At 36.2% G+C, this 27244-nt stretch overlaps 1 protein-coding gene, 1 long non-coding RNA gene and 1 other non-coding gene across 3 annotated transcripts in view; 1 reads left to right on the top strand and 2 right to left on the bottom strand.

Moving 5' to 3' along the window:
• Window positions 1-27244, bottom strand: part of LOC138706226 (catalase-like) — a 92994-nt gene that overhangs the window by 54862 nt on the left and 10888 nt on the right. The window lies entirely within an intron of this gene.
• Window positions 1208-9172, top strand: LOC138706221 (uncharacterized). Its single transcript, XR_011333930.1, has 3 exons — window positions 1208-1348; window positions 8540-8686; window positions 8976-9172. It is a non-coding gene; the product is annotated as an uncharacterized lncRNA (long non-coding RNA).
• TRNAC-GCA (transfer RNA cysteine (anticodon GCA)) lies at window positions 15776-15851 on the bottom strand. The gene has a single exon. It is a non-coding gene; the product is annotated as a tRNA-Cys (tRNA).

Raw genomic sequence — 27244 nt, 5'->3', positions numbered from 1 at the left:
TTTGTGCATTCCATAATTCTTAATATGGACTTTGTTGAAATGTGGTTTAATATTGAAATGACGGGTAGAAATAAATTGGATGGGACACAGTAAACAAGCAATTCTTTCGTTTTCAACAACAAAATAATCATATTCCCATTGGAAGTAGTATTTCTCCACGGGTTTAGATTCTGCCATGTTCCAGTTCTCTTTAAACTGCAATACGAGTATCTATCTGTCAGTCTGTCTGTCTGTCTGTCTGTCTGTCTGTCTGTCTGTCTGTCTGTCTGTCTATCTATCTATCTATCTATCTATCTATCTATCTATCTATCTATTTATTTATTTATTTATTTATTTATTTATTTATTTATTTATTTATTTATTTATTTATTTGGCTGGAGTGCGTTACAATGTTGAATGACAGCATTGACATCCGGTCATATAGATATCACTCACTTATCAACGTACAATTTATTTATCCTCCTATTACTAGTAAAATCAGTTAAGACCAGTAATGTATGTTTTGTAAAAACAGAAATTAAAACTTTATTAATGCACGAAAAATACTAATAAATTCTTCAAATAAAGTAATTGGTTTGTTGAATGCAACATTTCGGACTTATTTCATTTTAGTAGAATACAGAGCACGGAAAGACAAGTCGGGAACTGTACTTAACTTATTTTACAAAAAAAAATGGACTTAATGGGCTTTACTAGTAATAGGACGATAATTATATAGATAGACCTTCTTACATTATATGCACACATACATTTTAAAATTTAATTTACATGTCTTTTAACTTATTTACTTCCTTCATCCATTTTTCTCTTACTTTCTAAAGGTATGTTCCTAAGAATTTTATTATCTGTTCATTTGTAATTCTTGATAGCGTATTGTGTCCCTGCCGCCACGAGAAAGAATGTTGATACAGCCGAGCGTAACTAGAACGCCATGACCGCACTGGTAGAAAAGGTGGGTGGGGTAAGAAAGGGGAGGAAAACAGTCGCTCTGAGGAGCTACAGTTCTGCAGGTCTGGCGGAGAGGAAGGCGGAAAGTAGGAGAGATTGGAGAATGCTAGGTTTGCAGTAAAATACCCGCCCTTGGGCAGAAACTATATTAATTAATTAACGGTTTTTTTGGTATAGACCTATGCAGTCCGCTTCTCTTGAACTGGCGCCGAACATGCTTAACAACATATACTTTTCTTCTCATTTCAACAGACTGGTTGCACGATGGGGAGTGTGTAGGGGATAGGACGTCACCTAGGCTCCTTCCAGGTGATGGGCTCGTGCATTTCCAGATTGTGGGGAGCCACCGGCGACTCCTCACCGCGCCCATACAGCCTGGATCAGATACTGAGATATTCAGGTGAATGCCTTGATTGGCCCCACTTCATTTCTTTGTCTTCCGCAAGTAGGGTCGATTTCACCAACATGTTATTAATCCTATTGTAATTTAACTTAAATACGGAAGTTAAACCGTAATTAATTCGTTTGCATTTCACCAAACTAATACGTATTTAAAATAAAGTCAATTAATTTAATTCCCAATTAAGTCATCACGGCCTTCGGAATCATAGTAAAATCGTAATTTCGAAGGTCATGTGCCTTGTTAATGTAAGCCGTCACATACATAGTAAGTTCATTTGTTAGACTGCGACAATAAAATGTCGTCATAAACAGAGATAACCGCAAAACATATTAAAATCGTCGAAAAGAAAAAGACGGATGGGTAGACTAGCGTATAGGGAATTATAAGAATGGACTCTGCGTGTCTATACCTTTGATGTAATAGTGCCTTAGTTCAGTAACCTTCGAACAGTTCTATCTGCATCAGCGGGAGGTTCTGCCTCTTTCCCTAGAGTTGGCGCTGATATCGCAAGAGCAGCCGACAGTAGAAATATCCTACCTTTCATCAGACTTGCCAGCGAATCATGATTACCGGTACTGTTCCACCGTTCGCGGTGTTCGATTACACTGACCTCTAGCGTTTGAAAGTGAAATTATAAGCTAAAGGAGCGCATGCGCGCAGAAAAACAGACCGGGGTAATTCGCTCAGCGTCCATTCTTCATAATTCCTATTTGCTGGGTAGACTTTAGAAGAAATGAAGAAAGGTTGGAAATAAGTAGAAAGAGATTTTAATGCAAGAAAACCTCATCCCAATGTCTTCAGCAATAATGAAGACAAAACGGGATAATAGAAAGTAGATGTAAAGAAATACTATCATGCAACAAACAAAATGGAAAGACTTCATGGATATGATCAATTCTAATGCCTTCAAATGTAATATTAGGCCTACAAAATAAATACAGTATGTTATTCATATTACTTTAGTTGCCTATTGTAGGCAACCGAAAATCGATTAAACGTTTCTTCAATAAATGTATCATTTAAATAATATTATGAAGAGGCCTACTTAACTATCAGTTCGAAATTCTAAATCATCTACTATTCAAAATATATAACGATGAAAGAGTAAATATATATATATATATATATATATATATATATATATATATATAACGCTTATGTTTAGCTTAGCGTAAATCGCATTTGCAAATTTTTTCCGTCCATTGCATTTAAAATAATCTTCCCTTTCGGAAATTATCCTCGCCCATCTTGATAAGAAATCACCATTTTCAAACATCAAGTCCGTCTTCGTCATCGCCATGATCAAAAACATTATTTATTTATTTAACCAAATATAGACCAATTAAGTTAAATATAGTTTAATGAGAGCTAGTTTAATGAGGGCTGCCAGACAATAACCACTTTCAAGAAAAGGCTAAACGATTTCTTACGGGCGCAGTCAAATTGAAGTTATAATTGTGATCGAGTTTAATAATTTAATTTAATTTTGGTATGAGTATTATTATTATTATTATTATTATTATTATTATTATTATTATTATTTTATTGGTGTTGTGAAGATAAAAAGAATTGTCATTGTATTATATTATGTATTATATTGTCTTGTATTGTAGTACTGTATTGCTTTGAATTGTATTGTATTGTATTGTTTTATATTGTATTGTATTAATTATGTTACATTCATAGCAATGTAGTAATTTTCTATCATACTGGTTGAGTGGAAGAGAAAGCCGAATGGCCTTAACTCTGCTAGTTAAAATAAACCACTATTATTATTATTATTATTATTATTATTATTATTATTATTATTATTATTATTATTATTATAAAGCCCAATTTTAGTTGGTGAAATGCATTGTTCCTTTAAGTGTAATTTAAAAAGACTTTAAGTAACAATTAAAGTTAAATAAATTTGGTGAAATCGGCCCTTAATTAGGGAAGTTCCTATTTTAATGTGCTCGATTATCGACATTGAGTATGCAATGATTAAGGTGCAGCTGACGTTGCGATGAAACCATTAACACAGCAATGGACGGTTTCTGGAACGTCAGATATTTATACGCTAGCACTATTTGTTCGATAAGTGTTTCTGAAACGTCAGGTAACAGTTATCGACTACATAGAGTCTGTGTAAAATGATACAATTATAATGCTTTAGTACTGGTCTAAATGAGGGAGAAAGTAATGAAAATGATCAATACGATTATCTATCAGAATCAAAGTACATTTTGTTAGCATAATGCACATCAATACCTCACTGACAAGTCCAGAATTGCTCAACACATTTTTTAAGCTGGTCACAAAATAAACTGGCAAGATACTTTAAGAAGAGATATTCTAAAAGTCTGTCTCTTGTCCTAAACGTCGATTGTATCACACTGCTTCGTAGATTTAGGAGAAAGCCAATGTTTACTACTTAGACATAACACACGGAGCAAGTTCCCTGCAATCGGTAAGCACCATGTTTAGGTAGAGCACGAAAGTCAAAGAATATTATGGACAGTAAAAAAAATCGATCATACGGGGATGGGTATTTAAGAGTTGTTAATTCATTAAAAAAGTGAATGTGATACAATGTTAATAAAAATTAATTTTATTTCCTAAAATAAATCTATATATTATAACGTACAATAGTAAATAAATAAATAAGTAAATAAATTAATTAATTAATGTTACCTTAAACTCTCCAGTAATATCTGCACTGTTTTCAAAGCGTTGAGTAATATTTGCTTTGTCAGAAATACTCAGACGTGAACGTGTTTGTGACATGATGCCTTACCGGTATGCGGGGACTTGGATTCTCGTCAAACAACAGACCACGTTGTACTGTTCTGCTGCTTTCTTTAGACTCAAACGCATTCTACTAAATCGGCGAAGCAGTGTTTCGCCTTTTTACAACAGCATTCTGCGATAACACATTAAGCCGACTTTTTAACGGACGTAGTGTTTGGGGATAGAATTATCAGTATGAATGTGTGTTCACTCAATCCCCCGACGTAACTTTCCTATGACTTTTATCGCTAGAGAATTTAAAAAGATTAAATGTATAAAAACAACTCACATACTCTAGAATTGAAAAATAGAATCCTGGAAGGCACTGCCTCCATTTTCCACCAAGTGATATGTCATTTCATAAGGTGTCAAAAATATTTATAACAAGAAGGCAGTTTCAGAATCTCCTTCCTTAATAACTGCTTAAGTACTACAGGTAGCTCAGTTGGTAGAGCAACCAATACGAACTGAAAGATCCCATATTCAATCCTGGGAGGTGACTGAAGGGCCTTGGGTCACTAGGCCTTCTGTCAAGTGAAGTAGGCTACACTGGGTCTGTCCAGAATATAAAAGACGATCGGAGCGTGGTGCCAACCACATACCTTTCTAATGCCGATGTCATGGAAGCTCGGAGCCATACATTCATGCCTTTCATGTAACCTCATGGCTTGTAAGGGGGCATATCTTTACCTCTGTTTCAAAAAAGTACCTATAGGTTTTTCAATGTTTATACTGAATTTAATTAATTAATTATGTAGGTACTCCAGGATAACAGAGAGGGTTTGGAATTGAACGGGTTACATAAGCTGCTTGTGTACGCGGATGACGTGAATATGTTAGGAGAAAATCCACAGACGATTAGGGAAAACACGGAAATTTTACTTCAAGCAAGTAAAGAGATAGGTTTGGAAGTAAATCCTGAAAACACAAAGTATATGATTATGTCTCGTGACGAGAATAATGTACGAAATGGAAATATAAAAATTGGAAATTTATCTTTTGAAGAGGTGGAGAAGTTCAAATATCTGGGAGCAACAGTAACAAATATAAATGATACTCGGGAGGAAATTAAACAGAATAAATATGGCAAATGCCTATTACTATTCGGTTGAGAAACTTTTATCATCCAGTCTGCTGTCAAAAAATCTGAAAGTTAAAATTTATAAAACAGTTATATTACCGGTTGTTCTTTATGGTTGTGAAACTTGGACTCTCACTTTGAGAGAGGAACAGAGATGAAGGGTGTTTGAGAATAAGGTGCTTAGGAAAATATTTGGGGCTAAGCGGGATGAAGTTACAGGAGAATGGAGAAAGTTACACAACACAGAACTGCACGCATTGTATTCTTCACCTGACATAATTAGGAACATTAAATCCAGACGTTTGAGATGGGCAGGGTATGTAGCACGTATGGGCGAATCCAGAAGTGCATATAGAGTGTTAGTTGGGAGGTCGAAGGGAAAAATACCTTTAGGGAGGCCGAGACGTAGATGGGAAGATAATATTAAAAGGATTTGAGGGAGGTGGGATATGATGATAGAGAATGGATTAATTTTGCTCAGAATAGGGACCAATGGCGGGCTTATGTGAGGGCGGCAATGAACCTCCGGGTTCCTTAAGAGCCAGTAAGTAAGTAATTATGTAGGTACTTATTTATTAACAATGTAGTTATTTACTCTGATGGAGTTAAAGCCATCGGACCATAATGCGAATTAGGTTATTTAGAATGTTATCTTTCAAAATATTTGTATAAAATAATTTTCATATTTATTTATTCGTATTTTATTCTAATTAGTACGTACAGTCATTGAACATAAAGTATTTTATGCCATCCTAGCATTATAAACAGGTTGTTGCTACATCCAATATCGTGCGTAATCGACTTATTATAGCACGCATGCCAATAAAAGCAATGACGTATTCGCTATGACGTAATACCGGAACGCTTGCTATCTTGCTTGCCGCTTCTACGTGCGACGTAACAAGAAATGAAATGCAGGACAGAAGGTAACGTATCATTTATTTCCAATCTTTAACAATTTTGTATCACTTTTGTAATATCACATGAAACAGTTCTGTGGTTCAGAGAAACTATATTAACAAAATAAAGGAACATTTGTAACATAACCTGCAAGGTCACCCATTTCTTTTTATTCAGTGCCAATGTCAGGAGCAACTAATCGATACGAATATATGAAGACTGTCAGCTATGGATCCCGAATTTCTTTCATAATTTATTTCCTACAATTTATAATGCCAAGATGCCATACAGTGTTGTATCCAACTCGTGGATAAACTTATTACAACATTCGTGAAAATTGTCGCACGAACGATAGTGAGTGCGACAAACATTCACTCATGCCATAATCATCAAGATTGTCTACTTGTTGCATAAATGACTATTAGACCTAGTAAAACTTACAAAGAAGTAGGCCTAAATATTAAAAGTTACAAATTTTCGTAATGAGTGTTAAAATAATCATTAATATTTAAAAAGGACTTATCTGTGAGCTAACCAGAAATACCTTTATTTTAAATTCACTCTTGCTCATATAATATAAACGGCGTGGAATGTTAATAGGCTACATATGTATCTAATAATATTTTATAATAATGCTTAGTAGTTTGTTGAATCACGAATATTAGTCTACGCTGTCCCCTCTTACGACCTACAATACCGAGTTCCAGTAAATTGTAATCATGTAAATAGCTTCAAATAAAGTAGCCTATCGGTTTTTTTCGAATAAAGTTCTATAAAATTCGTACATGTAGGCTATATTTCTGGGATGAGTAAAGTCCTAAGCATCGGATATAAGAAAATCTTTTCAATCGTTTTGGAAAAATGATTTCATGCACTAAGATTTGTGCAGACAGTACTTATTTCCATTAAAATCTGAAAACAAATGTTCAAAATATCACAATACTTTTTTTGTACTACACCTCAACCCCACTAATAAAAGTATCTCAAATTTATGTTCCTCTTGTATTTTCAACTGTGACTTAATTTGCAGACAAATCAGTAGCGGCCGGTGATCCAAATCCTCGGTGAGGCCAGATGCAACTAGTTTAAGTGCCTCTGATAGAAAATGTTTATTTATGATATTAATTATTATTGTTGTTATATTATTATCATTATTACTGTATTATTATTATTATTATTATTATTATTATTATTATTATTATTATTACTGTAATTGGCCTTATGCTGTTGTTTCGCACATTAATATTATAAATAAATAAATTATTATTATTATTATTATTATTATTATTATTATTATTATTATTATTATTATTATTATCAGTCTATTATTATTACTAGTAATGAAAAATAATAATTTCACTCACCAAATAAGCTGTTATGCTGTGAGTTTCAGTGATTGTTTCAGTGTGATGAAGCAACCCACATTATGTGTTGAAATTCCCCTTTCTTTCTTTTCTTTTTATTTTTTTTCCCTTGACAGCAACGAACAAGGCCAACAGAGAAGTTTATTTTGCACCACATTACCACTTAACCGTTTATGTTGCCCATACCAGGATGCAATAGAAACTCGCGTTTTAAGATTATCTGTCAGAAAAATTGTCAGCGATGTCGTAGGTATCTCGGTTGGCTCTCTCTTTATTTAAAACTTCCTTTCTTTCAATATTATTTCTTCTCGAAAATGGACACTCTAACAATGAATTAACTACACCAGCATTATTTCTGGCATTTGTTTCTGTTTATATTTTCCCGAAATACATAACTACACGAAGTACAATAGTACAACACCCTCGCTTAAGTCATAAACTAAGACATAAGAGGAGAGAATAATGTGGGTCTCTGCCTGCCAAAGAGCTGGAATGTTTGTTATTTATGGCCTATTTAGGAAGACAAGTCACCCTATTCCCACCCCACTCTACCCTTGAGGCCGTCCCATGGTTGAGAGGAGTGAAATCTGACCAGGCCAGACGAATTCTGCCTCAGTTACTATGTTTAAAGCGCAACGTCAAAAGCCCGCGAAGACAAACGAAAATCAAGAAGCAGACCTGGCACGAGCGATCCTGGCCTCATGAACAAATTTTACTGCAAAACAGGTCTATATACATCACAAGCCAGACCCGGCACGAGCGATCCTGGCCTCAGGAACAAATTTTACTGCAAAACAGGTCTATCTACATCACAAAGTTTTCAATTGCTTCTACAGCGATATATGCTTCATTCAAATTAACTATTAACTAATACATTACATAAAAACAAAATTTGATTTCAGTTAAGTCAAGTGACTGAGGCCCGCCTCACTTGCCTCAGTCAATCAGCCGCTACTGAGACAAATATTAACGATGGAATTCGATCCCTACAGAAGAGACGAATTTTACTCTTTCTTCTAATCCCAGAACACTCCCTCTACGTTCTACACTTCTAGTACTTTTGTGTTGCAGATATTCCTGGTGTCCCGTTCATGCGTCCCCACAAGCCGGGATCGCCGTCCAGTTGGCGACGGTCCTCACCGGAAACAATCCACGCTCTCCTGACCTCACTAAGGCAGCTCGAAGGTCGCGAAAAGGGCGCAACGGGAGACAGTTAAGGTACAAATGACGTCTGGAGCTTCACATGGAATTTATACAATTACCAGCAGACATTTGCTAAATAAGCCTATTTTTCATGCAGAACTACCAACTTTTGTAACCGTGGGCTGCTACTGGTATATTGTGTGGTTAGTTACCTGCTGAATAATGAACATGAAGGAGAGATAATTGCCCAATATTTTGCCTTTTCTTTTTTTCTATATTATATGTCATAAATCTATGGTATTGAACTCTTGACAGGTAATTTATATGCCAAAACACTTTTCTCATACCATTTGATTTATTCCAGCCTGCGTATTTGACCAGAATCCCTCACCACTGGCTTATGAAGGCACAATCCTAGGAACAATGATGGAAGAATTTTAGGATATAAATTGTTTGTCACTCAGTGAATTGTGTATTTCTTTGCTTAATAAAACATTCGTTATTAATAAATATGATACATACATCGTAGACCAGTTAGTTGGACTGTGGTATCAAGAGCATATGCACATTTATTAACAAAATTGTTGAAATTGAGCCCACACAAAGCAACGGTGGTTCAGCATCTTCTGGCAGTAGACGTAGGAGCAAGATTACATTATTGCACATGTTCAAACAGTCAATACATGACCAGACTGTTGATCCAGAACTGGTGTTTTACAGTAACAAAGCCTGGTTTTGTCTCAGCGGGAATATTAATAGCCAAAACATATAGATATTGAGGATTGGAAAATCCGTATATGCTGCATAAGACTCTATTACATCACATGAGAATAGGGGTATGGTGTGCAATTAAGAGAGAGTAGAATTATCGCACCAGTATTTTTCAAGAATATCACAAATTCTGAATATATCAATAACATAATGATTCCATTCTTTCATGAATTCACAGAAGAGAAAACTTGTGCTTATTTTATCCAAGATAATGCGACCACACATAGTGCAGGTATCCCAACAAATGAAATTAGGACGATCTTCGATGATTGTGTTATTAGTCGAGGACTGTGGCCAGTCTGCTCACATGATTTAGATGGGTGTTATACTACGGAAGTTCTTTGACAAAGAACATGATAAAATATTTTGTCAAAGATCTGCGATAAAAAGTAGACGTAATAAGAAAGGTATCCATCATATCTTACAAAAGAGCTACAATGCAAGGACTTCAAAAGTTACATAAATTATTTAAGAATGAAGATACTTTTCAGCTTTTCCATATTTGTACATCCTTCCTGTACAGCATTTATGATTTCTGCTATTTTTATATTCACTTCTTGTCTTTTATTTCTGGTTTTGCAGTCCATGTGTCTTCTGCTATATAACATTTCAGTTGCTTCATATTCTGAGATCAGCATTTTGGTCGTAGTAACAGTCCAACAATACAGTAGAACTTGGTTATAGCGACCTCGTTTTGTGTGACACCTCGCCTATAACGTCAAATATTCTGTGGTCCCTACTAATTCCCCATAAGACATATGCTTTTCTACCTTGCTTAATACGACAAACGTATATGCGTCTACCTCACATGTAACGTCATTTTTAACCTCAGTTTGGAATGCAATTTTCTAAGAACCAAAGTATTTTCAGAAATATTTTCCTGAAATCTGGCAAATCCTTTACTGTTCCCTTCTATCATAGACCTCTGGAATGCAGGCAGATTCGCCATCCCATTGTAACCTGCCCGAATTCATGCGGTATTAATGGTACCTGCATGCGGTCAGTTCCGACACGAAGTTTTCACTAAGTGCACGCATTTTAACGCAGTATGGCCACTAAAAGAAGTGAGTGACGCTTTAGAAGCCATTAGAATTGTGAACATTTCTATGAAGCTAGAGGAGGGAGTATGAAGCTAGGAGAAGGAGCAGTGAAATTGCAACTGAAATAATGAACATAGAATTTAATTTAGAAAGTGTATATTGGGCAAGTAGGAGGCAACAGAGTAAAATGACTGATTACTTCACTCCTCAGTAAATAAGTTTGGTGAGTAATGAACAAGCTGTTTTAATACAGAATGCTCTATTTATAATTGTACATGTATTTTATTGTGTTCAAGTTATGCTTAAAAGTGAATACATAAATGTAAAATAAGCCCAATTGTGTTTATTATTTTTCATTTCACTAGACTGATAATATGAATCTCGGTTACTACGACACTCGTTTATAACAACATAATTTTCAAGGTCCCTTGGATGTCATTATAACCAAGTTCTACTGTATTTACGTTCCACCAAAGCTTTTATAAAAGTAAACCCACTACACTATCATATATTTTATAAAAGATCTTTGACATATATCTTTGATTGTGTAATACCAGCTTTGAGGTTAATATTTAGGAATCATTATTGATAAACATCTGAAATGGAACAAACGTATTAACTGTCTTTGTAACAAATTACATAGAATTAATTATTATTTTGTTCAGTTACGAAATTACTTACCAGTAGATGTATTACATACAGTTTACTTTGTCTTATTTCAATCTATAACCAAGTATGGAATATTAGGCAGATTTGTTCGTACAGCAGTTCCAAACTGGTTTGAACAGTCACAAGCATGCGCACATGGAACTGTTTGCACAGTGGAAACTCAAACTCTGACTGTTTCTGACTAATCATGCGTTCTTACAGCATGTCAAACTGTCACAAATTGATTCCTAACGGTCAGAATTGATTTGCGAATCAAGTGCAAATCAATCTCTAAATCATAGATGATGCATGCGCATTAAGATAGTTTTACCATTGTTTTCTGCATGTTATTTACAACGTAACCTATATGAGTAATCAATTGTATTTTAGCATTGCTGTCTTCATATAACTGCCATTTTCAGGAACATAATACTTTACTATTCTAAAATTTTTTACCTCAGCGGCGGTTCCTCTATATGAGCACAGGAGCACGTGAACACCTTAAAAACCAAGAATAATCATACGTATTACTGAATTAATATTATTACCGGTACATCTATTACTTTCCAATGACGTTCCTACATTTTTCGTCTCGAGAGAATGTCCCGTTCGTGTGTCTTTAAATCTCCATTGGACAGGTTGAGGTTGACAGCAACTCGCACAATTTTTCTGTAGCAGGATGAAATAGCCTGAGGCGAGAATATGTTCTGGTTTGTTACAATGGTTACAATAGCTCTGGCTCGCACAAGTCTTAACGTGCTAGTGACAGAGAAAGAGAGATGCTCCATCTCTCTTGGGTCTGGCATCCTGTTCCTTTCTCCCTCTTTCCTCGTTTTCTCTCTTTACTTTTTCTTTTCAAAATACCATTATGCGCAGGGGCTGATTCTGTTGTCTTTTGTTCAGCAAAGTAAGGAAAATAACATTTCATGTTTGGAAACGGACGTGTGTGAAATTGTGAGTGTGTCAAATTAAAAGAGGATTAAAACATTCCTCCGTAACACCACGACAGAAGACCGATTAAGTACATTGACTATGTTGGCAGTGGAAAAAAAAAAAACTTGTTACCAAGATTAGAGACTTCAATAATAAAGTTAAGTTTGCATCTCTCAAAACTAGGCACATGGAGTTTCTCTACAAATAAATCCAGATCTTCAACACCATCTACAACAGCAGTGAAGATGAGTCCTATGAATTAATTTTACTCTACTCTTGTTTAATGGTTTTAATTTTGGTTTATATGCGTAGATTTGGTGCACGAATATTAGAACTCGTTTATCTCTGACGTGTGATTCAGCTATACGAGAATATATCAGTGTGTTCATTACTCATATTTTTTTGTGAACACCCATTCAAGAAAGGCACGAGCAGCCACTGCGCATGAGTTATATGTAGGTAAGCATATTATTATTTTTTGTTCAATACCTCTAACATTTAATTCTCTGGATACGTCATATCAAGTTATTTTTATTTAATTTATAAAATATATGGCATAGACGAAGTTAATATTTTCATTTTAGTTCACTTTTTAAACAAAATTCACAGTTTGTGTTTATGATGAGTATGCTCTTGATAAAAATTAATGCTATACTTCAGAATACTGTATAAGTACTTATGTGCAAATTGAAAATAATTTAAAAACATGTTTTTTATTGATGGTACAAGGGCAGATAAATAAATAAGTGTATAAAAAGAGATGTGTCTTGCACCAAAAATAAATCATTTAATGATGAAATAACGGCATATATGTACTTATGAGGTATTATTCTGAAGTCGTTTCCAGATTAATTGTAAGAAAATTATTTTCCGGAAGTGTTTTAAAATAAAAGACAGGCTAATTTACGCCTGTAATTATTCTTTCAGATGTCTGATTCGAACACTTCTAGTGATAACAATATGGAATATATAACCAGTGGGGATGGGTTAGGCTTGCTGGAATTATGTGAGGAAAGAGACAGGCGCAAAAATGAAACTTATTTTCAAAATATTATCCCTGATACAATAACAGCAAATTTATTATTTCCGTGTAACACACCATGTAGCAGAGAATCTCTCTCAACAATTTGAAGTATCACAATATTTTAATTACTTGATTTTGCTGTCGTAAGTTCAAACACTTATCTAGACGGCAGTGGTTCCAACCAGTTTGAAAATGCGTTTGTACACCTGAAATCACAGATGGTTTGAAATTAGTTTTCAAACCGATCATGCGCAATAGGTGAAGTTGGAACAGTTTGCAAACAGTTCTCAAACCATCACAAACTTGCTGTATGAACATATTACTTTTAAAACTAATTTCATCCACTAGATTTATTGCAGAGAAGAATAATTAAAATATGCCTAAAAAAACCTACTGATTATCCTACCGAAAAATTGTTTTAGAATTTAAAATCTTGAAAATACATTAAATTTATATCAATGCATTTTTAAATTTTGTACATAAAAATCACACATATTTCAGATCATACACTCACAAACACAAAACCAAAGACATGGTTTGAACCAGAGCCATCTTCAGTTACAAGCCGGTGCATGGGTAGGTTTGGCAATGCTGAGAGGAGGCGAAATAAAGGCATGACGTTTGACGTTTTAGTGCTTTGATTTCGTTGTCACATGTACTTTTTCGACATTAATTTATTGATACAAAACTAAGTGCATATGATCAAGATTCAGTGTATTGATGTACGTAATTTATTATGGAATCCGAAATGGTATTTTGAGTTTCAGAATACCGCATAAGTACTTGCATACAGCCTCTTATAACTTAAAAAAGTTAAAATCATACGTGATTTTTATTGATGGTACAAGGGAAAATAAATAAATACTTAAAGAAATGTTACTAGTACCAAAAATAAATAAAATAACGACGTACTTTCGCAGTACCTTATTCCAATCAATTAACCATTATGTGGCTAGTAAATTGACAACGTTTTGCCACTTTATGTTATTTCACCTCTTACATGAAAGGTCTAGGATATCATATACATTTTCATTTTATGTGATTATCTGTCGTGCTTTTCTATAAATATTTCATATGCCCAGGAAGCCAGTTTTAGTTTGAACCTCGCCAGTCACCATAACAATACTGTTATCCTAAATTATTTGTTACAAATTTTCTAAAATATAATTTTAAATAGGTCAAGGCCAAGTATGAAAAGTCTATGAAAAAATTAAGAACCATACCTTCAACATAACACGTAACAAAACACATCATTACCTATTAAGTACATGCCATTTAACGTAAACTCGGTGAACTTTAAATCCTGTAAATACGAAGTGAAAAGAAAACATGTTTATAATTAATTTATTACAAAAGAAATAATATTAATAAACAAACCTTGAAAACCAACAAAGTGAGTGTATGCCAGAGGCGTATACTGGTTAAAGGGTTTGGGCTACCGCTGACCCTATTATTACACAAAATATATCTAACAATTACTTTAATTTTAATTACTATGGTAAAACTAATAATACAAAATTATTACATTATGTTATATTATAAACTTTTTCTTTTGTAATTTCCTTGGGCTACCGCCGGTAGCCCCGGTAGCCCGCAAAATACGCCCCTGGTGTATGCATCTACAAATATAGACAGTTCTGACGTATAGCAGGCATTCCGAATCTTCAACAAAACTGCAACATTTATGGGATCACAAAACATCTGTTTACAATGAACTTGAAAATCAACGGCGTAGCTATATTGATATAGCAGGCAAGACCCAACAATTTGGCTAGAATTCTGATACACCACAAACCACAAGTAAGGCTATAAAAATGTAGTTTATACAATATTTAATACTTAGAAGAATTGTTCAATCATTTTGTCAATAATAACAGTAAAAATTGCTAAAGACTGCAGCCATATTTTCATTTATTGTCTTGATTTTATCGCCAACACGCACTTAGTTTATAATACATAAACAATTAACGTTTGGTACGACCGCGAATATAATTCCATCGACACACACTTATATTGTAACATTAATTTACATTGAAAATCGGCATTAGCACAAACACGTGTTCTGGATAGTAGGCCTTCGTTTGACAGTTAATTACAGTGTTGCTGAAGTATGGCTCCGACTTGTAACTGAAGAAGGCTCTGTTTGAACCCAAGTGTTTAATGAACATTGCTTTTAATCATAGTAGTAATATCGGTCCTGGATTAATAAATTAATAAAGGAATACTTTTATCTCTTTAACTCCAACAGTTTCAGATTTAAAAATATATACAAGTAATTTGTTATGAGTAAATATTAATTTTTAGATGTTATTTTATTGTAAATTATACATCTAACTTTATTATGTATCGAATCCTCTCCTGAACATGAGATTAGTCTCTTTCAGGGGAGTTTATTTACAATTTCATTGTATTATATTTTTCTGGCAATAAAAGGGAAAACCTTGCGATTTCTATTTATGGGAAAAACTGAAAGATTGAGTGTATGCCAACAATCCACATATGCTAAGTGAATTGAAAGACAATATTCGTAGAGAAATTACCAACATCGCAGAACAAGTATTTCACAGTGTTGCTACCAGAGGCATGCATCTTAGCAGAGAGACTACATTTTGATACTCTACTTTAAATTAACGTAAACGAGTGCATATTCTTGTACAGTAGAACTCCGATTATCCGTCACTCTATTAACCGATTGACGGATTATCCGACTGTCTCTCTCTTATTACTATTAAATACGAGAAAAATTCGTACCGGCACCGGGAATCGAACCCAGGACCTCTCAGCTCTGCGTGCTGAGTGCTCTTACCAACTGAGCCATGCCGGGACACGATCCACGGCACCGGCCGAACCCCTCTCGTAATGCTATCGTAGTAGTGGATCGTGTCCCGGCATGGCTCAGTTGGTAAGAGCGCTCAGCACACAGAAGTGAGAGGTCCTGGGTTCGATTTCCGGTGCCAGTACGAATTTTTCTCGTATTTAATAGTAATAATACAATAGACTAATTCCTATTAGTCGTGTAATATTCAATGAGGTGGACGAGACATCATACATATGAATATTTGATGTCTCTCGCTTTTTCTCTCTCTCTCTTTTTTTTCCCTACAGAAACATACGAAGTACTACTTTACGTTATGTTAGTACGTATTTTTCTAGAGGGCGTTATTACATGCCTTTTCACTTACACAGTATGGTCTACTCAATTTCTGTATAAAATGTACTCCAAAATGTCAAAAGAAAACGTATTGTGTTAAGTATCGAAAATAGTGCAAATAATTGAGTAATTTTAAACTGTGACCCTAGATCATATATGTAACAGATAGATCAGCTTTATAGCCTTTGACGTTAACAACTTTTGTCAGGTTTACTACGCTGCCATCTAGTTGTTACATAAAAAGTCACGTCATAATTCTCATCTGAATTGCATCAGCGACTGTACTGCCATCTCGTGTTCGTTTACGGCAGACGGGTGGCGATCCTGGCGGTTGTTCTCTTCAAAGTGCTGCCGATTTTAACATAGCGATGAGTTATCTGTTACATATATATGATCTATGCTGTGACTCATCTCGCATCAGAATACGAGACTGGTGTTACAACTATGCGCGATTTAATACAAAATCAAGGATGAAGTGTATAAAGTATGTAAATCTACATCATGAGACCTCTACTATTCTTATCCTTCCGCTGACAGCCATTACAAGGACTTTCTTTGCCCCTTAAAAACCAGTCATTGAGAACCAAACTTGAATGAGTGAAATTCTGATCCACTACCTTGCAAGTTAAACACAAGAACACGGAGAAAATTACGAAAGTACAAGTACTGTTCACTTAATTTACGAAAATATTTTGTTACACGGATTCTCCGATTTTTTTCGATTAACCATTCAGTTCACCCCCTTCATTACCACAGTTAATCGAGGTTCTACTGTATATTCAAAAACAGAAATTGCTTAACTATGGAATGACACGAGGCTTCCTACCAGCAAGACTGTGAAAAAGTCAGCAGAAAATCTTCTCCTAACTTAAGCCTGGTTCAGACGGTGCTAGTTTCTGTGATGGATTCCAAGGTGGCTGCGCTGATGGCTGCCCTGCGTGCTCACTTGCTGGCTCCCGTGTTGACTACGGTGATGGTAGTTATTCACACAGAGCTGGCTCTTTTCACAGTTCAAATTGGAAAATCATCTGCTGTTTCATCTGTTGCCAACACTCATGGTCAAAAAGAAACTAAACCGTGAGTGGAAAACAACTAAAGTCCTACATTAACAGTAGTAAATGTCGTAATAAAGTAATTAAGCCATAAGTGCAAAACAGCTAAAGCCCGATATTTAATTGTTGTTTCTTAGAAACTAAAGAATATAGAAAAAAACAGGTTTAGTTGGAAAACAACCAGGAGCAGCTCTACAATAAGAACTGCAGAGCTGCAGAACCGCCATTTAAATGGACCTGAAAAAAATTAAAAATGTAAAACGTGCTTTTATGTAATCTAGTTCATTGTTTCATTTATTTTTCCAATTCATTCTCCTTCGATTCGAGATTTTACTGTCTGTAGGAACCTTGAACTGCTCCAAAATTATAGCTGTAGTGTACTTTTCGGATCTGTGATCGGCAGTTCCTGAAGCTCAACGTAGGGTAGCCGGCAGCAGAAAACTGGTTTTCTTCACCGTCCCATAAGACTGCATTAGAGCTGCAACCGAAGCAGCTCTCTCCGAATATACAAAAGAACCGTCAACACCCTCATCTCTTTATGATCTGCGTTAGAACACATAGGCTTCTGGACTGCTGTATATCATTACAGTTCTAGATTGTTATAGTACTGTGGGTGGTGTGATGTGATTAGTCAGTGTGTCTAAGGAAATATTTTATATTAAAAATGAATGCAATGAAAACCTAATGAACCAAACCTTTCCGAAATTAAAAGAGAAATTGCATGTTAACTTAAGAAATTAGGACGTCCTTCACAAAATTTAAATATTGAAATTTCTGAAAAAAGTCGAGGAAATCATGTAGCCTACTAGTAATTTTAATACCGAAATGTGCAATGGAAATGATTGGTTTATTGCTGCGCTCATGAAAACGCTTTCTCCCCCACCCGTGTATTTTGTTTAGAGGAGAAAATACACAGACAAACACCGGAGTGAAGGATTTAGTTAATTTGACTTAAAAAACTAGAAAAGCATGTGGGGCACATCTCCACTACGTGACTAGTTGTACCAGGTGGGAGAGGTGTAGCGCACGGATGATTGGAGTAGAATTTTGGGTGCACAGTCAACTTCGAGAAGGGGCTGTAATTACACGCGTCACCCGATTTAGATGCAATAAACAGCATGCGTTTTCTAAATACTGTGACAGCTGCACCGGGGTTCGAACGCGTGTCCGACAGGGAGCGTGGCAGAAGAAACGTTGGTCGCTTAGGTGTGGCGGCGAGGGGAGCGTCTGGATGCTGAGAGGGTAGAGGGGTGGTGTACTACGGCGACGCGGCGAGGAGAGGTTGCGCGCACATCTGCTGCTTGCCGAGTGGGGAAGGAAGCAAACTGCTACGTGCGGAGTGAAGGGGGGGGACGGACCCTCCCGAATCGTTCAGAAGTCCGTCGAAGTGGAAATATCCAGATTATTCGAGAATGCCATTCTGACTGCGAACTTTCTCGTAACTATGGTTTAGTTATAAATACAAGACGCGAGTGACCTTCAGTCAGTCAGTCAGTAAGCCAGTGTTGTTACAAGCAGATTTGGACAGTAAGCGAGTTAGTCTTGTGTAGCAGTGAAGCCAGCTTCGAGACCAGAGCGCGACTTGAGTTGTGTCCGTAACTGTGGAGCCTGAAGCCCGGAGTTCGAGTGCAGTGGACCGCAGTTGGGGGACCTGAGTTCGAAGTTCAGCGGATCGTCTCTGAAGGTCTGGGGTTCGAGATTCTGTGAACGCGAGTGACTGAGCTAGAAGAACTAGCCAAGACAAACAAGCTGTGAACTGAGAACTGACAGTTCTGTGTTGTAAATAGTGCTTTGTGAATATTAGTTAAGATTAACAGTTCATTGTTGTTCGTAATAGTCCAAGTAAATTGACATTGTCGTCTGTGGAGTGCACTAACGAATACTGTGTTACAGTGTGGAGAGCAAATCCTATTGTTGAGATAATAAAATTACATTGTTGTTTAGTATAAAAATTTACAATACACTATTTTTCATGCAGAACTGCCAACCTTTCTAACCGCAGGCCGCTACTGAAAACAACGAACATGGCGACATGGTTTCAGTGGTGATATTATATGATCATCTTTGGTTTCCAGCCTGCAAACCATCACGAAAAATAGCAAGGAACATACCCTCGAAATCCAGCAAGCTAGCCATCCAAGCAGCCACCAGAGCACATTACTTCTGGCAAGTGAGCACGCAGGCTACCCATCCGTGCAGCCACCTTGGAATCCATCACAGAAACACGCACCGTCTGAACCGTGCTTTAGACACCCATTATTAACAACTCGAAATACTGAAATGTCATTAAACACCACATACACAAATGTTACCTATGTACATCACAAATTCAAGTGTTTGCGTCGATGTTTCACAAGACTGCCACTCTCTGTAAATGTCTTCTCACATATATTGCACTTGAAAGGCCGGTCACCAGTGTGAGTTCGTCTATGTTTAATCAGACGTCCACCCTCCGTGAATGCCTTCCCACATGTATTACATTTAAAAGGTTTTTCTCCTGTATGGATGCGCTCGTGCGCAATAACATGTGTATTTTGGGAAAAGCATTTACCGCACTTCTCGCATTTAAAAGGCTTATCTCCGGTATGAGTACGATGATGCGTAATCAAATGGACGTTCTGAGAAAACTGCTTTCCACAAATATCGCATTTGAAAGGTTTGTCTAAAGTATGGGTGCGCAGGTGTGTAATGAGATGCGTGTTTTGCAAGAATCCTTTGCCGCAAGTATCACATTTGAATGGTTTTATTCCGGAGTGTATGCGACGATGAGTAACTAGATTCGCGTTATGTGAAAATCCTTTGCCACAAATATCGCAAACGAAAGGCCGTTCTCCTGTATGTGTGCGCACATGGATGACGAGGTGCGTGTTCCTTGTAAATCCTTTGCCACAGAACTCACATCTGAAAATTCTCGATGCATCCACCACGGAAGCGCTCTGCTCATCTCTGTTTAAATCGACAACACTGAAACACAGATTAATAAATATATGCTCTTCCAATAAACAAAGAATTAAGCAATACACTAATTCTGTGTCCGGGAGGAAAAAGGTCTTAAGCAAAAATTTTATACTTTTCAGGAAAGCAGTAGAAAGATTGAAATTGGTGTCAATTATAGAGTTTTTTTAATTAGGAGGTTTTTCCTGGATATATTTGTTTATACTTCTTATAAAATAGGTAATGTTGCTCATTTAACAATTTTCTTGATTATTTCCAAACATAGCCGCACTTAAGCCCTTTTAAGACTAGAAGCCAAACTGAGTATAAGGGACTATTAAACATAAGACCTTTTTCATGTCAAAATAAATGAGAAATGTAAATTATTAAGAATGCAAAATGGGTCTTAAATAATTATAGGACTGTTTACCCCGGTGCTTAAAGTTTCAAAAGGAAAGGGCATCAGTATGTGATAAAATGGCTAAAATACAAGTTAGACCTTTTTAATAGGGAAGCATGGAAAGTAAACATGTGATGGTTTGTAAGGAATAAAGTATTAAATACTGGGTGTTCAGTTAAAAGTGTGTCATGGCTCGCTGTATGCCATCACATGGCTAGTTGATGAGCCTAGAGAATTCAATCTTCCTACACTTCCGCAGAGGTGTATTACTTATCTGCCAGAGAAGTTGCCTAGCAAGTACGGCGTTCATTCTGAAGAGTACTTACCCATACGTACGGTAAAGCCGGTAGTGGCAGGAATATGAACTGTTTGGAAACACGTACTGGGGTGAGTTTTTTCTTACTGTCGGGATATGGGGAGAGAGTTAAGACGATTACTTACATATTTGTTGACATTAACTTCGACGGTCAACATGGACACGGAGCATTTGATTTGTGGAATGTTGCCGTACGCAACCGATGATAACAAATACCCTGCGTACGACTTGGCCGCACAAAACACAGTTCGAAAGAAGTTATGGTAGCACACAGACCGTACAGACCGCCATCTGTTGCTATGACGTTCAAGTTACACCGTACACGTTCTCAAGTTCAGATTGAACGCCTTGATTAATAGGCAACTTCTCTGACACCAAAGCTGAAACTCGCTTCAAATCGCTGACTCATCAACGGTGACGTCAAGACACTTTGAAATGAACACCCAGTATTCTTAAGTCCCTTATTCTGTGTGTGCTCGATTCCAAAAGTACTTAGGATATTTGGTAATGCTCTATAAATCCAATCAAGTGTCTTATTTGACTTCAATCGTTTTACTAGATTGTAGAGAATTGTTTCTGCTTTCAGAATATATAAAAATCTCATTTCCACAAAAAATTGACTTAAGACCTTTTTCCTCTCGGCCACAGAATTATTTACCTATTAATATTGCATACAAGCATAGGATACACATACATTTTGGATATACAGAAAGTCGTACTGAAAGTCATGAGTAACACATTGCTATAATTTCAATTTCAACAATGTAAGAAAAACGATTATATGATCATAATCTACAGACTTTACACTATGTATTGACATATTGTGACGTCACTAACTTCTATCATGTAACCACAGGCAATGTTTGCAAAATGGTCGACAACGATGGTTTACTTCGACAGCTTGCTGTCATTAAATTCCTTGTTAAAGAAGAAAAATCTGCTGCTGAAATTCACTTCAGGCTTCAGCGTGCATACGGAGATGTGTGCATGGGCGCCAGCAGTGTTAGGAGATGGGTGAAGCATTTCGAAGATGGGAACACGAGCATCCAAGATGAGCCTCGTAGCGGTCGCCCTCGAACTGCCTCCACAAAACACAACAAGGAAAGAGTTGATGAGTTCTGTGATACATTTTGGTTGAATTTTTTGAACCTGGACAGACCATAAATACTGTCTGCTATATTCAGACAGTTTTGAAGCTCCGTCCTGCATTGCGCGAGCTGGAAAGAAGAACATCCTGCAACATGATAATGCATGGCCTCACACTGATTGTGTCACCATGGAGAAAATCAGAACATTTGGGTGGGAAACTCTTCCGCAATCTCCCTACAGTCCCGACTTGGCACCCTCCGACTACCATCTTTTCGGTTCTGTAAAGCAGCAGCTGTGAGGCCAATGCTACGAGACGCTGGAGGACATCCAGAAAGCAGTGCGTCAATGTCTTCAGGAAGATGAAACAGACTTCTACAGCAAGGTAATTTTCAAATTTACAGATTGGAGGGAAAAATGTGTGCAAAGAAATGGAGACTATGTTAAAAAGTGACAGAAAAGTCTATAGGTTAAGATGATGTACCTGGTTTGTCTAAAAAATAAAAACAACAATGGGTTATTCATGATTTTCAGTATGACCCTCGTATTACTAATCTAAGACAAGTTAACAATCCAATTAATTATTTCTTGAAAAAGTAAATGATCTAATATTATTCTTTCTCCATTCATGACACACCATACACCAAATCTCTCTCGTGTGTGGAAATCTCGTGAATAATGTCCGGTTGTCTGGTTTTTTTCAGTGAATCAGAAGTGGTAACTTTGTGAATTTATGTAGCTATGGAGATGGAACAACACCTCATTCGAAAAGAAAATAAGATAGGCCTATGGGTCCATTTCTGCATCATGCACCATCTAATAATGTTCTAAATAAAGCCTAAACTTAGCCATATTACACAATTTTTAAAGAAATATTACACTCTGAATACACACAATTCTCATTACAATGGTAGAATGGCTAAGACTGACTGAGAACATGTAGCACTCAGCGTGTCATATGGCAAATAGGTGTATTCAATACTGCCATGGAGGCCATATGAGGCCATGCAGTGTTGGAAACTTATATAATTTTTATTTAGCAGTATGGAGAAGAGAAAATTTTCCCTATACGAAGCCATACAGCATAAGGGTGCCTAAGTTTTGTACACGAAGATCTGTATTGATCTTAGATTACCTCTTGTTGTTTCAAGCTTGTTTTACAAATTTATTAAAATGTTGTTGTTGCTTTCTAATGCCAGGCGTTTGACAATAAAGTCATTTGACCTCTTGCACTCCAATATTTATTAAATGGCAAGTTGTAGCTGATTTAAGTGAACACCATATTTTAACACACAAACAACCCCCAGAATGTCTGGAGGACCACATCTGCTGTTGGTCAATGGGTCTACTAGACCTAGTTGGGAGATCTTGTTGATCACCAGCTTTCCCTCCTTAAGCCACTGGACGACGATTTTAGTGCCATAGCAGGTCAGCACTAGTAACAGAAAAGTAGAAAGGATAGCAAGGAAAGTGAAATGAATCCCTAGGCCTCAAGTGCTCTAATACCGTCACGGTTGAAGAAAGTAAGAGTTCAGTCAGAGGACTGGATAGGAAAGGATAAAGAGGGAATTAGGTAATGAATTGAGAAAAATTGTACCAAATTCGGTCATTAACTCATCTAGCTGACCAGTGCTAGAGTAGGCGCAAGAAGAGCTTGCCACGGTAAGCTGCGCGAACTTTCAGAAACGTTCGGGTGCACTCGACCTCGCTTTGATTCGATTGGAAAACTGTCGACAGTTCTCAGTCGTCTGCTGGCTTGATGTTTCGAGTGAGATTTATCACAGTGTATGTAACGTAACCTAAACCTTGTTGCAGAGTAACTAATAACATAACATTGTTGAAAATACAGAAGCACGATTTTTTTTATATATAAAATCACTGAATGAAATGACAGATGTTATAAGAAATATGTAATCGTGTAATAACTGATATTTGATGTTGTAATAAAACACTAATACTACTGTATGTGATTTTATTAAAATGTTTCGATAACTAGGGTACTATGGTCGGTTTATTTTAATCTGTATATACTCCTTATGTTACAAGCGGAGCCTGTTTCGTTTTTCATAAATTTATGAATGTTATAAATAATTCCCTAGTTTGACTGTGTAACATTTTATTAGCACTTCCTAATTTAGAGTGAAATGTGGGGCATTGTTAAGTACATAGAATGTTATACAGAACTCTGTTATTTAACAAACACACTTTGAACTACATAAAACTCCTGATATCAGGGAGAAAACGCAGCATATGTAACGCAAACGCTAGCTTCTACCCGCTCTGCGCAGCAACACTCCACGATACGAACAGTTCAAGACCGCGCTTTCGAATGCGCCCTGTAATCAGAATTAGGTGATTCATAGCAGCCCTGTAACGAGCATGGCGGCACGAGGACCGAATATCATTCTCTGCGCATCAGTCAAATGGACAAGCTTTCTTTGCGCTTCCTCTAATTGATGAGTAGCCCCTCCCTTTAGTTCAGCTCGTAAAATTATGCTTACTAACAGCTGCACCACGGGAAGGTAGGGATGGGACATTGGGTATTTGTCCAAGTTGGTTCCTTACAGCCTTCAATGGGAAGGATTAATGGCTCTCCCCCCTGTATTCGACAAATACCCTTTTGCAGCCATTTATTAAAATGTAAAGCAAAATAATTTCTTTACTTTTCTCCTTAGCATAAAAACATCCATTAAATGACAGCTAGAGAGATAAGGAGAGGAAAATAAAATATATTTCAATGGAAAAAATTGAGGAGTGGGGTGTATGGTCAAGAAAAAAAATTACCATGACAGCAGACCACATTTGACAGACATCCAGTATATACCATATAAATGAAGATCATAACCTAATTTGTAATAAAATGACAGATAAATCAACTGTCTAAAAAGCAGAGTGCTGCATTGGAGTTAAATCGCTCGCTTGAACTCGGTCGAATGTCGCACTCTCGAGTGAGATAAGATCAGTCGTGATGCGCTCGTAATAAAGACAAGCACAGTACAAGGTCATCTCACCGACATGACTTATCTTGTATGGAAGGCAACAGATAAGATACACATATGTTTTACTCACACGGTAAAAATAAGGCTTTATTTTCTGTGTTTATGACAAATGTTTAATGGAACAGTCTAATGGAACGTATCAAAACAGTAACATGAAGTTATAAATAAAATAGTATGAAAAACTTCGATATACACTCATTATTTCTAACTAATAATTATTCAATATTTGATTTACCACATATATAATATGATAGGTCCATACATAGTGTTCCGCCTATATAGGGCAACAACGTAGAAACATTTTACAAAATATTGATATAGCAGTAGATTAATAACAATATTAGTGCAGAGAGAACATCACAGAAAATATAACAAAATGAATAATCATGCTACACAACTGTTATAGACGCAAAGACTGATACACTAATTATTAGATATGTTGTTGTTGTTGTGGTTGTTGTTGTTGTTGTTGTTGTTTGCTAATGGCAGGCGTTTGACAATAAAGTCATTTGACCTCGTGCACTCCAATATTTTTCAAAGATATTATCATGACCAGCCACTGAAGCACAGATTTTGAGGTGTTCAGAATCCATTTCTTGGTTTGAGTTGCACAATGGACAGTTAGGGGACTGATATATTCCAATTCTATGCAGGTGTTTGGCCAAACAATCATGGCCCGTTGCCAATCTAAATGCAGCTACAGACGATTTTCGTGGTAAATCGGGAATTAACTGTGGATTTTGATGCAGAGAGTTCCATTTTTTCCCTTGGGATTGTGTTATCAAATTTTGTTTGTTGAAGTCTAAGTATGTAGATTTAATAAATCTTTTTACAGAGTAATACGTAGATTTAGTAACAGGTCTATAAGTAGCAGTGCTGCCCTTCTTTACTAAAGCATCCGCATTCTCATTTCCCAGGATTCCACAGTGGGACGGTATCCATTGGAATACAATTCTTTTATTGAGTGATAGTAATTGAGAGAGCATTTTAGTTATTTCTGCTGTTTGAGATGAAGGTGTGTGTTTAGAGACTATTGATAGAAGAGCTGCTTTGGAGTCTGACAATATAACTGCATTTTTAAATTTACTGATGTGGCATAGAAGATTCCTGAGACTTTCACTTATTGCAATGATATTATTATTATTATTATTATTATTATTATTATTATTATTATTATTATTACTAGAAAACTTGATACGGTTCTTGCATTATCGTGATTGTGTTCTCTGTTTATAATAATTACATTTACATCCAATAACATCTATCAGATATGGCAAAAACAAAATCACTCCTGTGTGGGGAAAAAGAAAAAAAAAAAAAAACATTTACCTACAGCATTTATATTACAGTTTTGTAGTTGTACTATGGAGAGGTTAGTTACACACTGCAAAGTTTTGAAATGATAAACATCTATGATGTTACTACACAGCTCATCACTGTAACAAGAACGAATGTCTAACGCTCGGCTTATACCATTCGAGGATTTATCGCTCGCGACAATTTTACCCATCATGCATGTGTGCTACCTATTGGATTATGCTATGAATTACTTGGCGCTCGAGCGAAAACGTCCAATGCAGACCTCTGATAAAAAGTTTATGGATTTATATTGGGAAGAAAACGAAAAAATTAAGCAAATCAGTTATTTGCTCATGTCATTACAAAAAAAAATAATTTTTCTGTATATGTAAGAATACATGTATTTTTTTTTAACTCACCTCTCCAAACCTACAATGTATTCTTCTGATGCTCTTGTAGTTTCCGTATTACTACATTTCATGAATGCAGAAACATCATTTGAATTATCCTGCAACAAATAGTGAAATGATCTTAATCTACCATTTTTCTTCCTGAAAGGTTTCTTTGCGCAAAATAATTAAACAAACATTACATTTACCTCTGCTTCAACTTTTGAAATGGACGTTTCTTCCTCATTCCGTTCTTCTTTTATATTAACTATACAGTCCTCTTCATTTATGGTGAATGCTTGGTAACTTTCATTGTTTAGTTCTGGTTCAACTTTAATTATTCCATTGCCATGCTGAAAGAAAAATATATAGTTTTGATCTTAAAGCTAAGGCTAGAATTATATAAATGAGAAGCCCCTTCAACATCTTGTTCCATGCACGATTCGCAAAAACTTAGTGCAAGACTGACAACAAAAAGGAATATTTGTGTTCTCTTCTGCGTTCTGTTTTACCTGACATCTTAGAACTGCACAGCAAAACAGACACTAAGATGGACAGTCTGTGGGGCCCTTTAAACATGCATATTATTCC

The sequence above is a fragment of the Periplaneta americana genome, chromosome 1, assembly GCF_040183065.1.
Source record: "Periplaneta americana isolate PAMFEO1 chromosome 1, P.americana_PAMFEO1_priV1, whole genome shotgun sequence".
Lineage (NCBI taxonomy): Eukaryota > Metazoa > Arthropoda > Insecta > Blattodea > Blattidae > Periplaneta > Periplaneta americana.
Note: the sequence above shows the minus strand (reverse complement) of the source record. Positions and strands in the feature narration are given on the sequence as shown.